General features: G+C 44.5%; 1 long non-coding RNA gene across 1 annotated transcript; it reads right to left on the bottom strand.

Moving 5' to 3' along the window:
• Positions 1–3,620: 3,620 nt before the first annotated feature.
• On the bottom strand, positions 3,621–4,647 carry LOC123637201. Its single transcript, XR_006734768.1, has 3 exons — positions 4,607–4,647; positions 3,807–3,878; positions 3,621–3,650 (listed from the first exon to the last, which is right to left on the bottom strand). It is a non-coding gene; the product is annotated as an uncharacterized LOC123637201 (long non-coding RNA).
• Positions 4,648–6,223: the final 1,576 nt, after the last annotated feature.

Raw genomic sequence — 6,223 nt, forward strand, 5'->3', positions numbered from 1 at the left:
AGGATTAGAAGATAAAGCTGAGGGAAACTTCCAGAAAGTAGAACAAGAAAACAAAGGTTGAAAAACAGAAGAAAAAATATAAGAAGATGAGAGGACAAGTTCAGGTGATTGGACATCTGAATACCAGAAAGGCCAAAAGAGAGCAGAGGGAAAATGAAATAATTCCAAGTCATAAGAACACCCCTGAAATAAGAACACCTCCAGAACTGAACGATGTGAATTTACAAATGAGGGCCCAATGATAGCGCAATAGATTAAAACCAACACTAGAAACAAAGAGAAAATCTTGGGGCTTGGCTCGGGGGGTGGGGGTGGGGCTGGGGGGGGTGGTTACAGATGACTGACTGAAGATCATCTTCAGACTGCCAAAATTCTAAAGGTAAACTATTTCCAGCTGGTATTTCTATAGTTGGCTGAATTACCCAACATGTGACGATCTCAAAAATGTCACCATTGGTGGACCTTTTCTCCTTTGGCAATACATGAGGAACTAAACTAAGAAAGAGGAAGACAGAGGACCCAGAGAACATGGGATGGACACAGAAAGAATCTCAGGTGAACAGAGGAGACCTTGGGCTGCCAGCCGGGCACCCAGAGATGCACCATCTGCCCAGAACTCCTCAGGAAGTGAAATTGCTACAGCACCTGCTGTGGCTCAAGAGAAAGATCCCAACTGGCAGAGAGGGTGAGGTTGAACTAGTGATAAGAACACAACAAACTAAACAAATGAAAAACCAAGGACTGGCTCTAGGAAAACAAAAACTTGTGCAAGAAAATAGTCATAGTGTAGTGTCCTGTCTGCGAGTAATATTTCCATGCTCACAACAGCATAAATGCTAAATAATGCTGTGAGTAACTAGCCATAACTAAGTACTCCGAGAGAATGAAGGGAAGGAAGAGCGAAATCTTCATATAATGCCTAAAACAAAAAAGCGAGGAGTGGCCATATTATAGCACATTATTTAGAGACCTCGAGGTAAATACCAATATAATCCCCTGGGGGAGGTGAAACTGGCTGTCCCTGGGGAGAAGAAAGGGTGGCAGAGAGGGTTTCACAACAAACTTTGTAAGAACTATTTGACTTTTTAAACTATGTGTATGAATATTTGGATAAAACTATAAGGAAAAAGAAAAAAATGTTACATACACATATATAAGTATACAAAAACACTGATTCTTTGGGTTGTATGGATTATAAATTTTTCTTTATATTTTTATGTATAAAACAAATGCATACATGTATTACCTTTTAAATAGCTTAATTAGTACTGAGGAAAGCAAAAGAACATGAAGGCAAGATCCACAGGAGCGCCAAGAATGCTCTCAGCAATGAACCAGTAGGACACTGGTGTAGACGTGTCCGAGACAGCTGGCTGGTCTCCTGAATGCAGTGACAGACAGTTTGCCTGGGCCTGCCCTATCCTCGCTGCACAGCACTGAGGCTTTGCTGGTCCTGGGTGCTGAGCTGTTTAATTCTGCCTAAGTTAGTGTTGTCTCCCCTGCCTCATAATTCTTTCGAAAGCCATCAGGCACATGGTGGGCCCTCAATCAAAGAGGCCACCTCATCATGCCTTCTTTCCTAGGCACAGAAATACAGCAAATAATCATGAATTATAACAGGAGGACTGGAACATCAAATAGCTGCGTCCTCCATTTGGCACACCAGTCCTGGCTCCTTCCAGAGAAGCCGACCCCCCTTCCTAGACTAGGCACTGGATTGGCCTCCAGGAGCAGGGAGGCAGTGAGGGGAGGAGGCAGCACGTCAAAGCTGCCGCCTGGTTATCTCCATCTCTCTGTCCACAAACACACCCCTAGTGACTTGGCTGGAGCCTGTGAATCTCCCAGGTGCCCAAAGGGCAAACCCTTGGCCGCCTCCTCCTGCCAGCCTACTATACACACCCACACAGGCTGTGGTCGTCTGATCCACTTCCTCTCCTCTATTCATAGGACTTATGCAAATCAAGGCTTTCAGGGGATGGTGGTACCCAAATAGACCCACGCTGAAGTGTCAGTTTTTATTAGCTATAAAATCCTGCCAGCAGCCAAGAGCAGCCTGACCAGGTTCCTAGCAGGTGGCACAGCCCTGCCCCCTGCTGCCCCACACTGAAGCTGCAGGACAGGTGGCCGTGGCTAGGCTATGAAGTCTCCGGACTCCATCCCTGGCAGCAGCCTCCAGACGTTTATTTTTTAAAGTCCTTTCTTAAATTGAGTTCTCTGCAGATTTCCCCTTGTGATGGATTGAATTGTTATCCCCCTAAAATTCATATGTTGAAGTTCTAATCCCCAGTAACTCAGAATGTGACCTTATTTGGAGATACAGTTGTTACAGATATAATTAAGATGAAGTCATGCTGAAGTAGGGTGGGCCCTAATCCAATATGACTGGAATACTTATAAAAAGGAGAGATTTGGGCAAGACATGCACACAGAGAACATCAAGGCAGAGATCGGGGTGATGCATCTACAAGCCAAGGGATGCCAAATATTGCCAGCAACCATGAGAAGCTAGGAGGGAGGTCTAGAACATTCCCCCTAACAGCCCTCAGAAGTAACCAACCCTGCCCACACCCTGATCTTGGACTTTTAGTCTCCAGAACTGTAAGACAATAAATTTCTATTGTTTAAGACATTTTCTGGTATTAATACTTTGTTACAGCAGCTGATTATTACCAAACTAATACACCCCTCATCCAGGGCATTCTTCTAGGGTCGTTGGGAGTGGTTTATAAGCTGTTTTCCAGCATGGACATTATGAATTTTAAAGATTTATTCAAAATCTTTGCCAAGAAATTGCAGTGAAATGGAAAATGCATTGGATCACAAGAGACAGGTTCTAGACCTGGCCCAGCCCAGGAAGCACTGTGTGACTTGCGGCAAACCCTAACCTCTGGACATCATTTATAAAATCAAAGACCTGTACTTGATGCCCTCTTAAGGGCCTTCTAGCATTTATCTCATTTGTCCAAATACTGGGTTCAATCCTGTCTAGGGAAATGCAAACTGAAACACACCCTGAACAGCCTCAAGCCCCCCAAAGCAGAGAACATCTAAGAAGAAAAAATCTACATGGCTGCTCAGGAGCTCACTGACGAGCTTAGAAGGTAGTAAGGGGCACACACAGCAGGGCTGATACCCACACCTGCCACATGATCACCTGAAACCCTGTGATTGAGCTTCCCACGTGTTCTGTTTACAGTACAGTGGAGATGACGCTGGTCAGGCTGGCCTGACTCATCCTGCCAGCCTGTATTTCTTAGAACATAAATGTGCCTTTCTCTTGGGAGCCTGAGTAGAACCACTGAGTTCAGCTAACTCTGGTCTTTGACATGAGGGAGTTCTGAGCCCACAGAACTGAGGTGCAGCTCCTAGGGCATCGGAAACCACTCTGGAGTCACCTGGGAACACCCCAACCTTGCCCCAAACCTTCTATGTCATTTGTCACTTCTCTGTCTTCTGATGGAAAGGGAATGTACACATTTTTAAAAAGGAAATTGAGTCCCAAAATAGTGCTCTTTCTTCCTCTGCCATCACCCCAACTGTCCTAATGAGTCCTGACCTCCAGAGGTGGAACCACAGTCCAGGTGATACCATCACTTGCACCCGGGAACTGGAAGTATGCTCGAGACGTCATTTTGTTCATGTAGACAACACTGTGTTCCAAGAGAGCAATCAAATCAGTCAACAAACATATAAGACACATGATGTTCAGAAAGTAGAAGTACAAAGAAAAAAAAATAAACACATCAACAAACAAGGGCAGGGACAGAAAGTTGAGCCAGAAAGGAGGCAAAAATAAAAACGTATACCTGAGAGTCCCATTCTTGACACCGAGACCAGAAAGATTTCTTCAGAGGGTCCTCGACAAGCTGTCTGAAGTCCTGAGGGAAGAGGCACTTTTGGAGATTATGGTCATTAGGGTTTCAAAGATGGGGTTAAGTTCCCAGAATTACAGACCATCTGGCTTGATGCTGATGCTGAGTAAAATTCTAGAACGGCTATTGAATTCTAGATGGTCTACTAGAATTTACCGAATTCTAGAATATCTACTGAAAGTTCTAGAATATTTACTGAAAGTTCTACAATGTCTATCGGCAACTTTGCCTTTTACTGAACCATTTGCAATCCTTTGAAGTGATACATTTAAAGTTATTTTAATCTACAATTTGGCAAACCCCTCCAGTTGTCCCCCACTTCCATTCTCCCCTTTGTCCCCACCAAAATTACTTCTGAATTTTAACTGGGCACATGACTGCGTAAAATATAGACTGTATTTCCCAGCAGCTGGGTGTTCTTTTGACTAACGTCTGACCACTGAGCTATAGGCAGAAACAGTGTGCCTTTCTGGGAATGTCCTCAAAGGGAGGAGACATTCTCTTCTCCCTTTGTTCCTTCCCACGGCTGGGCTGGAACACACATGATGGCTGCTGAGGATGGAGCAGGCCCCACTGTGGCACTAACACAGCCGTCAACGAACACACATGGCCCATCTCTCATGGTGCTCACACAGAATGGGGTCTAGTCCCCTGGGCTCCACATTTTAGGAAGGGCGTTGACAAACTACAGTATATCCAGAAACTTAACCAAGAGAAAATAAGACAGAACGTACTGAGTGCTATGTCTCAGGCACCAGTCTAGGTACTTCCCACGTAGTATACAATCTTCACAGCAACTCTGTGAGGTAGCACTCTTATTGCCCTTGTACAGATGAGGGGAAAAAAACACAGGTTCAGTAACCTGTTCAAGCTCACATAGCTCCAGAGTCTGAATTTTTAACCACTTCACTAATGTTTCTCAAACTGCACATTAGATCCCTGGAAACTTTAAAATACAGTAGGCTTGGGTCCCACCCTCAGATTCTGATGAAACCAGGATTCCACCTTGGTGGGGGTCCTGGGGAGAAAGTGGACAAGACAGCAGGAGCCCGGAGCAGGGAGGACTGTGGAGCCACCATACCAGCCCTGGACCGGCTACAGTCGCAAGAATCAGGGTAGCCCTGTTTCAGCCACATTGTGAGTTTCTTGTTCCTTGAGGCTGAACATAACCTAACTCATGTACACAGCAGAGATTTAAGATAACTGTAAAAACATCCAAATATTACTACTTTCAAACCTTCAGCCTACCTTTTTAGGTGTGGTTAGACTCTTTAAAAAGTAGATAATCAAGTTAGGTCATTTATAAGTTACCTGTTTAAAAGTATTTTAAAGTACATTTGTGGGCCACAATTAAGCCTGAGGTCATTAAAGCAGCTGGGACAGTGTGCAGCCCGGGGGTTCTGTTTGAATGATGCTCTATCGAGTGCTCGCTGAGGCTTGCGGGAACAGCATATCTTACGTTAAGATCATTTTCATCCACATGCTATTGTTTAATTTTTAAAAGACTTTCAAGCTTATTCATTAGATAGCATAGTTCTCAGGTTTTATAAAGAGTTGAAATACTCTTTATAAAATCTTTTGAGAATGTTTAAACTTCTGTCCTACCATGCTGGGTACAAAGACTGGTTACTTTGAAATTAAATACTTTTAAAAATATTTCAAGTTATCCCCACAAGTACCCTCCCCCCATTCCTTTATATTAAACTGTGTGGCACTGGGAATGGTGGACAACCTGAAGTTTCCAGGAGAAAAAAAATGCTGATGCTTCAGACACTCACAGACACGGCACTGAAACAAGTAGTGAGCGACAAAAGGCTGGATGGAACAAGGGGTGGGGGCGGGGGGAAGGGTGTAAATAACATACAATTCAACACGGATGGATGAAAAGAAAGGCTATGATCCAAACTTCAGAACAAGTCAACCGCTCCAGGGGAAGGAATCTAACACTGTATTTATGAGAAACTAACCTAAGTTTTAAGGCATGCTGCCAAAGGTATCTCTGGAGAGGCCAAAGCTAGGTCTACATCCTGGTTCATTTCCTGTGTGACCTTCAGCAAGAAAATTACTTAACCTCTGATGCCATTTCCTCATTCATAAAACGGGGCTCACTCCGCTGACAGGATTGCGGGATCATACGTAAGCATGAAGAACAGTGTCGGGCACACCAGGTGCTCAGTAATGGGAGCTACTTTTGGCTAATCCCACTCAACATAAGCCAACAGCGTGACAACGTAAGTTATCTGGGGCCGAGCACAGTGGTTCATGCCTGTAATCCTAGCACTTTGGGAGGCTATGGCCAGGTGGATCGCTTGAGGCCAGGAGTTCAAGACCAGCCTAACCAACATAGCAAG

This window comes from Lemur catta, chromosome 4 (genome assembly GCF_020740605.2).
Source record: "Lemur catta isolate mLemCat1 chromosome 4, mLemCat1.pri, whole genome shotgun sequence".
Classification (NCBI taxonomy): Eukaryota; Metazoa; Chordata; class Mammalia; order Primates; family Lemuridae; genus Lemur; species Lemur catta.